We start from the raw sequence: 10,514 nt of genomic DNA on the forward strand, positions 1-10,514 counted from the left end.
GAATGGAATAGAATTAAGTGAGGTGCAGTCAGTGTGTGGGCCTTCTGCCCAAGTGAAAATTTCACCCACAAAACCAATGATATACCTGAGATACATTGATGATATTTTCATCCTCTGGACAGACGACCTAAACCCCCTCACAAAATTTCCACCACAACTTCAACCCATCCATCCAACTCTCTCTAGAACACTCCACACCAGCATCAACTTCCTGGACGCTACAATTTGCTTCAACAATAGAGCCCTACAGACAACTATATATGGGAAACCACACTTACCTCCCTACAGTGACGGCTGTGTTCTCCTGTTGGTGTAGTTAATCCACCTCCCTGAGATACAATAGGTAGGTGAATGGAAGAATTATTCTGTCGACCTAGCACTGTCTATGCCAGGAGTTAGGCCAGTTTGACTATGACACTCAGGGCATCTGGCAATGGCTTCTATCATACAAGAGGGTGGAACAGCATGCAGGTGCCATAGAGACATTTAAAGTAGCTCTTTCCTAGCTGACAGCTAGGGAGAGGGGAAAAAATCTCAAAAAATACTACCATGTGTCACAACCTGTCAAGTATCAATTTGATGTTCCTAGTTCAGCATTAGGGAGCTGTGCTGATGTGACACTAGGCGTCAACTACTTACAATGCCTGAAAACCTCTAGCAGAAGCACAAGCTAATGCTCAAGCAGAGGAGGAGCCATTAGCTCTATCTTCTGTGTCCGTCAGAAGCTCCAAAGGTCTACTTAACAGAAGAGGTCCAGGTAGAAACAGATCAGGAAAGCAGTGGGGTTAACTTTAACAAGCCATAAAACACAACTAGCTTCTGGAAGTGCAGCCACCAAAAGGCAGAAGCAACAAGCAGCACTACAACAGCTCTGTTCAAGCGCATCTCAAGTTTAGACCGAGGTGACTGTGTTTATGTACAAAGCTCAGATGGCAAATGGAAACCTGAAGCACCTATCAAATACACAGCATTCATACATAATTGAAACACCTGGGGGAGAAACACTCAGATGCAACAGACGACGCCTGATATAAACAAGAGGAGATGGAGAAATAAAAAGGAAAAACAAAACAAAACCCAACCAGCATACAAGATGTTGCAGGCTATCATGAAGAATTCTGCTCAGTGCAAGAAGAAGAGACTGCACTAAGCATACCTGAGTTAGCTGCCTGAGGGGATGGCTTAGTGATCTAAGACATGATTTTGAAATGCAGTACCTAGTCTCCCTGGAGGAAAAAAGTTCACTTCTCAGCAGGTTCAGCTCTGTGGTAGGTACGTTCAACACTTTGCTCTTTATTGCCTTTCAGGTCAGAGCTAAGAATACCATCCCCTTCATATCCTGTGGCACTTTTCTAAAGAGCAAGTGGTCCAGCCCAAGTTTTGCCAACCAAAACATCCTTTTACCCTATCATAATATATGTACTTTCAGAATATTATTCAGCCACTAGATGTCTCCACATGGTATGGAGTTCTAAAATAGTCCCTGGTAAACAAGAGAAACCAAGGTGGAACTTATGCTCGGGGGAAGCCTGTTTACCTGAAGCTGCACTTGTTTTCTTTACTAAAAGCCTCCTTCTTAAGAAAGACTTATTCCATACATCATAATGACATCCGCCACTGCAGCACAGTGGGCTAGTTGCCAGCCTTCATCTTAGTATTGCTGCATATGTAGTGTGGGAAGCACTTTTGTATGGAGGACGATATATAAATATTAGAGCAACTTGAAAACTTTCTGACAATTTTTTATGGGAAATTATCCAAACATTTTGAGATAGTGGAAACGTGTAATTAAAATTTTTCATTTTGATGAACATAAATCATTCAGGATAAACATAAGAAATTAAGCTCCTTTATGGAGTAAGATAAATGGAAACAATAGAAAACACTGCCCAAAGGACTAGGTCACATGCAAGGGCTATATCGGGGGTAGCCATGTTAGTCTGTATCCACAAAAACAACAAGGAGTCCAGTGGCACCTTAAAGACTAACAGAGTTATTTGGGGATAAGCTTTCATGGGTAAAAAACCTCACTTCTTCAGATGCATCAGGTTTTTTACCCACGAACACTTATGCCCAAATAACTCTGTTAGCCTTTAAGGTGCCACCGAACTCCTTGTTGTTTTTGCAAGGGCTATGTGAGCAGAGATGTTTCTCTGGGGGCTGATTGCAAATGCAAGGGCTGTGCGTTTGTGTGTGTCAGAAGCAGGCAGGACTAGAAAAAGCCAGAGAAGCACTGATAGTGTGGTCCTGGAGGAAGCCAAGAGATAGAGCTTCTTTGGGGCAGAGTGCTGGTTGGAAGCAAGTTTGGATTACCGAACCTCCTGCTGTATTCAGGGACAGAGGATGTTGTATACATTCTCTGTACATAACCGGGACAGCACCCTAGAAATGCCTGGCTCTACCATCAATTTCTTCTTCTAATGGAAACAACCCTCCAGGCTCTAAAGATTGGCTAGCCACTCAGGCCAAAAGGGGCAACAGGATAGTGGGGAGGGAAGTTGGCCCTGCTGCTGGGGATAAATAGGAGGCTTCCTTCACCAGGGTGGTCAATGCAGCACCTTCCAACCAGGCTGTGTTTAATCGTCCTAAGCTAAACGTTATTACAAAGCCAAAGACTGTGCTGTTTATCTTCCATAGGAGTTTGTCAGAGAGATGAGTGAAAGAGACTCATCTAGAAAGGATGGGAGCAACATGACCAGGAAGCATATTCTGCTTAGCCCCCGTTAATATATATAGTGGGTTCTGTTATGTCCTAGGGGCAGCCGGTGTAGGAAGCAATCACTTGAGGCCAGAGAGCAGACAGCTAACCAAAACCTCCATTTTATTTACAGACACAGAGAGCTCACTCAGCCGGTTGAAACCGGCTGAGCTATCCCTTAATAGTCTAACTCAGTTGCCATAGTAACAAAACCCATGACAACCAAATACACAACAGGTTCCAATCAAGTGTCTATCTTAGATCACAGGTGCAAGGACCAGCTCTCCCTAGGCACCAGTTTCCTCATCAGAGAGGAAAGGAGTGGAGGGGGCTAGAAAATGCCAGTCCAGTCAGACAGAACTGGTGGGCTGTATGATGTTGGAACACGTTTTTAGAAATGAAGCAAGGGAGCTGAAATAAAACACCTTGGGCCAAGCTGAGCTCTCATTTATGTCAGTGTAAATCTGGAGTAGCATGACTGGCTTCAGTGGAGGTTCTCTGGATTTAATCAGACCTCTGCATTTTCTCCCAAGCCCTTTTGCACCCCATGACATCAAGTCAAGGAAGTGACAAGAGCCCATGGCGATGCCACTCAAAAACTTGAGCAGAGGAGGGGATGGGGCGCTTCTGTTAATATTGACGTAACAGGGCTCATGACCATGCACGCCGATCCTTCTGCTATGCGTGCGGTGGAAAACAGCCAGGTTGGAGGGTGGGGTGGAGATGGTATGTTATGTTTGCAAGTGCTGTGTGTGGACTCACACTCCAAGGTATCACAATTCCTGCTTTGCCTCTTCATAGTTCTGCTAGTGCACATCAGTCCAGACTTACACCAGCCCCTGCCATTCCAGTCCTGGGCCCCATGCCACTCTGGCAATGCACCTCAGTCTTGGTCTGCAGCAGCTCTGCTATTCCATTCGTGCCCTGCCCCACACTCAGCTCTGACAGTGCCCCTCTGTCCTAGCCTACAGCACCTGCTGCTCATCAGCCCTGGCAGCTTCACCCCAGATACAGATACACCCATCAGAGTTTTGCTAACAGGGCCGTGCAACGTTTGAAAATAGAAACAAAATGCCCTGGGAGCAAACTGAGCAGACCTAGGATTCCAGAAGGCTCCTGGATCAAACCTAATTACCCTTAAAATGACTTATAATCATCTCTCCCTCTCCCTGCACTGCAGGATCTATCGCTCTTACAGCCGTGACACGGAAAGGAACAAACACATGCAAAACAAATCATTAGGAAAAAAGAAACAGCAAAGCACTACTAAGGGTTTCTGGGCAATGGCTTGGCCCGTCTTGTGCGTTTCTGGCAGCCAAGAGAGATTTCCTCTTCCCCTCCTTCCTTATCTTCAGACTCAGGCTAGCTGCTTTGGCTGTGAAGCGTGTGGTGCCTCTAATCCCATCTCATACAGGGTCCCTGAAATGAGTCGAGCTGGAAGGATGGAGGCAGCAGATTTCATTCTCAGGCCTCCTTCCTCCTCCCCCATCCAAGCCTCTGAATTCACGCTATGGTGAGGAGGCTGAAAGCCTCACGGAGCCTGTGGCAAGTAACTGGGGCAGCGGGGAACTGATTGACAGCTTCAGGGCAGAGTAGCTGAGCTGGAATGCTTTGGTGCCTGGGGAGTCCATTCTAGGGGTGAGAAATCCAGTTCTGATTTGCCTCCCTTTTCCTTTAAGGCATGGACGAGTTCCCTTTCTGCCCAATCCCCGCAGCACTTGCTGAATGGTAAATCCCAGACTGCATCCATGGTGTACCCATTGAACAATCAGAGGACTTGGGAGATGTTTGATCCCCTCATATCTGCCCAGAGTTCATGGTGTTGACGTGCCAAGTGGCATTGCTATCCCAGTGAGCTGGTGGGTTCATGCCTTTGAGTTGGTGACATTTTGACCACATTATGACATTTAATAGGTGTCATTTATAAGTCACTTGAGTAACAAAGGGGGCAAAATTAGCTGCAAGGTAGCCAATGACATGGCACATGCCTGATTTAGCAATTTTTCCCCTTCCTCTCAGGTCCAGCTCTCACATAATCCAGTTATTGGGGTTATTTTTAAAGCAGGCGAAGTGCTGCTGAAAGGTGTTGGCCAGAGAGCTGTGGAGACAGAAATCCTCTGTATATCCACAGAGCAGGTACCGCATGGGCAACGGCAGGGCAAACGTCCCCCGCATTTCCTCCCACCAAAGAGGAAAGAAATCGTATTGCCACACAGGTCACAAAGCATCCCAAAGCAACATACAAGCTGTCTCTAGAGAGAGCTTTTCAGCCATCAGTGAAATGTAGCCACCTCTGGGGTGGAACGAGGCCGCTGTTCAACAGTACACAAAAACACTGCATTGTAGTTCAGGAGAGAAGCCCAGGTAGAATCCTGCAGTGTATTCAGCAGTCCATTCCACCACTGCATCATCTAGGTCAGGATGTGGACAGAAGCTCTGCACTGAAATTGTCCTGCACAATCTGTGTTTCTTAGCCAGCTACAGAGCTAGAGCAAGCTACAGGGTTAGCCTGTGTCCTGCAGCCTGAATCAAGAATCCCTTTGCCTTCACAAGAGCTGAATCATGACTTTTCTCTGCTACGAGGGACGGTATAAATCTCTCTTTGAAATCACAGAGGGAGAATTATAATGGGTGGGGGATTTAGCCAGGATCAGCTGCACTGCCACAAGATCTTCCCAACCACTTTGGCTTTACGTCTCCTTTGAAGAGCAGCATCTCCTTAGTACAGCACACCCTGATGCCACATAAGGTCATTGGGTTATATGCTGACTCAGAGCCACGGGAAGGAGGCTTACCCCTTGAGTCACTTCCTACAGCATCTGAATTTTTCCAGGTGGTCTCCTAACCAACCTGCCCCAGCAGTTTAGCTTGTACAAGCTGACAAGAGAACAATCCAAGGAGGGAAATTCACTCTGCTTTACTCCCTACAAAGGAATGCAGGCTATCTGCATTGCTAATGACAAGCAACCCAGAATCATGAGTCCATCCACAAAAATCATGAGACTATGTTAAAGCATGAGATTTTGAAAACATAATACATTTGGGATTTTTTTCTTTAAATTTGCCTTCTTTTATCTGATCCTTTATGGCTCACATTTTCCATCTTTTCTCCGCAGTCACAAAGACTAAACAGGTTTCAGAGGGATAGCCGAGTTAGTCTGCATCAGCAAAAACAATGAGGAGCCCTTGTGGCACCTTAGAGACTAACACATTTATTTGGGCATAAGCCTTCGTGGGCTAAAATCCACTTCATCAGATGCATGAAGGGAAAAATACACTAGGGAGGTATAAATACACAGCACATGAAAAGATGGGAGTTGCCTTACCAAGTGGGGACTCACACTTACTTTCTTTAAAGAAAACAAAAACATTAGAGTTGATGTTCTCATGTGATCACATGACTCCCAGACCAGGAACTTTAAGAGAAAACACCAGAAGACAATTAGCAATGGTGTGTTCTCTCTGCCTCCAGGCGGTTGCCTCTCTCTCTCTCCTTATGAGTGGGATCCCTGGCCTTGCCAAGAAGAGCAGCAATGATCAATATCATTGCAGAGACGTAGACCCCAGGAAGCTTAATCCAACCCCAGTCACCGTGCAGCTCAAGTCTATAAGAAGCTTATTTACACAAACCCACACCGCGGAGATGAGAGACTAGCCACAAATGCGTCTCACTTAGTAGCACTCTTCTTCCATTAGTTATATATATAAATAAATAAATAAATAAAAAATCAATCAGGAGGTTTTTATTTGCTATTTTTTCCCGAATTGCAGTGAGTCTTTGCCAAGTGCAGTTTAAACAGCTTATCCTGGCTGTTGCTGTGAAGTCTGGGGCTGTCCCCTCTGAAATGGGTAGCACTCTTCTCCAACTCTGGCTTCCTCGACAGAGGCTGAAAATGCACTAGAGTCAGTTGTTTCTTAGCGTGGTCCCTCTATCCCAGTACAGGCATAAAACATCTTGGCCTATCCCCTGTCTTTCAATAGAGGCCACATACATCTTAACTTGTCCCCTGTACCCCGGTAGAGGCAGCAGATGTCTTGGTGTAGCCCCACTACCTTGGTAAAGGCTGCAGACACACTAACAATTCTGCTCTTCATTTGTTCGAGAGATAATAAATGCCCTCCAAGTGGTGTAGGAAGGGAAATGGAAATAAGGCGGTGAGGAGCATTCTGATTAATGCCACGATGTGATATGTAAAACACAACATTAGCACAAAACCTGGCCAAGCGCATTCTCTCAATTACCTCAGAATTATAATTACACTGGCCCTTAATATCCCCACATCCAAGTAATTACAGCCGGCTTACTGCTTCCAGCCGTGATCTGATATTAACTTTTAATCACCTCGCCTTTGTTCTGGGGAAGGGACGACCGAGGCTCCCGGGAAACTGGGGCCTTGTCCAAGTCCCATAAATCTGTCAGCTCTTTGCTTCTCCTGCACTTTAATAGGCTTTGGATTCTTTTCACTCTTGGAGGCTGGGCAGGGTTATGCTTTCATTTTCCAGAGCATCCAGCATTAGCGCCTAGGTTCAACAAAGTGAGTACATGGTGATCATGGATAGACAGATTTCCCTCATATGTTTATCTTTTTTTCTTCCAGGCTGTTCAGATCCCACCCACTGCCAGTAGAGAGCAAAGAGAGGAACTTTCTCCATGACAATCTGTAACAGGTACCTGCCACAGGCATTATCAGAGACTCCATCTACAGAAAGAATGTGGAAGGACCCACCTTGAATGACCTGCCCTATTCTTAATAATAATAATAATAGCAGTGAAATGCTACATCATGCTACAGTAACAGCCTTGGACATTTTAGCATCACCACTGTATGCTATTTGGGACCAATATCATATTACATGTTTATACAGCAACTGAGACAAAAACCACTGAAGAATGAGTCACTGGAACCATACCAGCTCTGGGACACTATGTAGCAAGAAACCCTTTCGCCCAGCTTTCAAGAAACCCACACACTGGTGGTGGAGGGGGCTATTCTCCTGTGTCCAGTTTCATATTCTGCACTTCTCATTACACGCACTAGTTGCTGAAATTCATTCCTGTGCAGAGGGGCAGGGTGAAGTCCACACACCACCTAAATCCAAATTAAACCCTAGGGTTTAAATGGGATTGAAATGATGTATATCCCTTGGGCTGTCCCTCTGCACAGGGGGCGAATTGGACTTTCTTGTGCATATTCTGAATTTCTATCATGCATTCCATGCTTTACATATATTAGCTAGACTTCAGGATCCCCTGTAGGCAGGTATTTATTATCCCCATGTCACAGAGAGGGCAAGTAAGGCAAAGAGGAATAATAATAATATCAGTGATCACAAAGTAAGCCAGGGGCAGAATCAGAACCAGAAACCAAGAATCCTGGTGCCCAGGCCTCAGCACTAACCACTAGAGAAAATTCCTTGCACTGATATAGGCACATACACATGACCTAATTTTCTCATACAAATGCTATATTTAGCAGCAGCACAAATCGCACCCAGGTGCAAATATTGTATTTGCATATCTCTGTGCTACACCTAGAAGAAAGAGCAATTAACTGGGTGAGCTCTGTAATTGGGAGGCAGTGTGGGCTAGTGGCTAGGGCCCAGGTTTTTAAAGGTATTTAGGCATTGCTGCACTCAGCATTGCAACGCCTAATAGATTTAGGAGCCTCCAACTCATTTTAAAAAGGGATTTAGGTACTTAGGAGTCAAAAATCCCTTTTGAAAATGCGACTTAGGCTCCTACATTGGTTAGGGTTCTGGGCCCCTAAACTAAGACTCCTGGTGTCTGTTCCACGTTCTGCTGTTTGACTGAGAACCTGTCATTTTCCATCCAAGCCACTGTCTGCCCTGTCTGACTGTAAGCTCTTGGGGGCATGGATTCTTTCACTCTGTGTTTTATCAGTGCCAACTTCAATGGGGCCCTCATCTTGGCTGTAGCTTGTAGAGCCTCTACTGCAATATGAATAAAGCAATACTCCTCTCAATTAAATTACTTATAAAAACATCCTGGGTAAAACCCTGGCCCCCTTAAAATCAATGGCAAACCTCACCTCCTGTGCCTACTAGAACAAAAGCATCCTCTGCCAAGCTGCATTATTATGGGGATCGGTATGGAACTGATAACCCCAGAGGATGGAAGAAAAATGTAACACATGAAATTAACAGCAGGGACACATGAGGAAAAGAGGAGAACGTCAGCTAATGTAAAAGATTTTCCCCAGAGGACTGATTTCAAAACACGGTTTTAATTAACTGTGCCTTTCACTGAAGCTTAGCATCAGAGTTATTGTACATTAAATAAATACCAGTTGATTATTAAGAGCATATTTACCGAGCCTTAACTACAGTAGGTCACAGACACACACCCCTGTACTGTACATGTGTTTCTCAGTAATCAGTTATTTACTTAGCATATAATAATTGCCTCGCTGAATCTGAACAAACTCCTCTAATGACGATTTACATAAAACAAATCCTAACTGTTAATTACAGAGGCACTTTGGTCATTTCTGGGGGCAGTTATGGAATTAGTGCCTATGGTGGGGGAAGTAGGGGACCTCAGGCAATATGTTTGTATGTGTTCTGAGGCATACAAATTATGGAGTTAAAGCACTCCCTGATGCACAGCCTTCATTTCCTTCCGTAGCAGAGCAGAGAGTGCAAAAGAGAATTGTGGTCAGAGTCCCAGTCACGGGCTAGGACCCTATCGTGCTAGGTGCTGTACAAACACAGATCAAAGAGACAATTCTTGCTCCAAAGAGCTTACGTCCTTCTGCAGCTGAGTATGTGCTGCAGTGTCCCGCTATCACCCTGGAATGATTCTTTCCAAGGCTATGATCCAAAGTCCATTGAAATCAATGGGAGTCATTCCACTGACTTCTGTTGCTCTGGATCAGATCCCTAATGGCTCCATTTGATTTAGCAGCTGTGGGTTCTTCTGGCAGAGAGATACAAATACATCTCCAAAGGTGCAAAGCAACAGTGCCACTCAGTGGCTGGTTAGCTGACTGACTGGTACCTAGCCCACCACCTGGAGAAGCCCATCCTTTCCTTCTCCTACTCCTGTTCTCTTTCACAATGGCAGACACTTTGTAATATCCCCTGGCCTGGTTTGTTACCAGAGTAACGAGGAAGAGCTAAAATAGGAGGGAGAAAGTGATTAAAACAAACAGACCCAGGGAAAAGAAAAAGGGGTTTCTTCCACTCCCACCCCCTTAAGGAAAAGTTGTCTTTGCATATTTATCGGCGTAATAATAAATGAGGGTCCAGGCTTTTTCCCCTGATGATTGATGGACACAGGGATTAGTTTAAGCACAAGGAGAGACTAAGTGGTCTGGCTCGGACCACAGCACATTCATCAATTCGACAGGCAGAGCATGGAACTTATTTCCTCCTTCGCAGGGGATTTTTTAAGAAAAATGTGAACTTTTTATTAGAGCAAATATATAGAGAGTCAGTGCTGTTCTTTATCCAAATTAAGGGCAACTCTGGCAACCAGTTAAATAGACTGACTCAGAGTAGTTGTCTTTGAACCGATCATTGAGATGTCATGGATGCAATTAAACGGTTAACAATGCTTCATGGTTCCAGGACATTCTCCCACCCTACCCCGCAGATCCTAGTAAGTCTGTCTGTGTGTCCGGCCATCCGGCATCACAGCATCTAATTAAATAACTGGGCCAAAGAGTAAGCGCTATACCTGAACTGGTCCATCTTGTCTGATATTCTGTCCCCAAGAGCAGACTGTGCCGGAGGTTACAGAGGTTTCAACTCAACTATGCAATACCAAAGGGAGACGTTGCTTCCAGCGTCTGTG

This window comes from Mauremys mutica, chromosome 2 (genome assembly GCF_020497125.1).
Source record: "Mauremys mutica isolate MM-2020 ecotype Southern chromosome 2, ASM2049712v1, whole genome shotgun sequence".
NCBI classification, from domain to species: Eukaryota; Metazoa; Chordata; order Testudines; family Geoemydidae; genus Mauremys; species Mauremys mutica.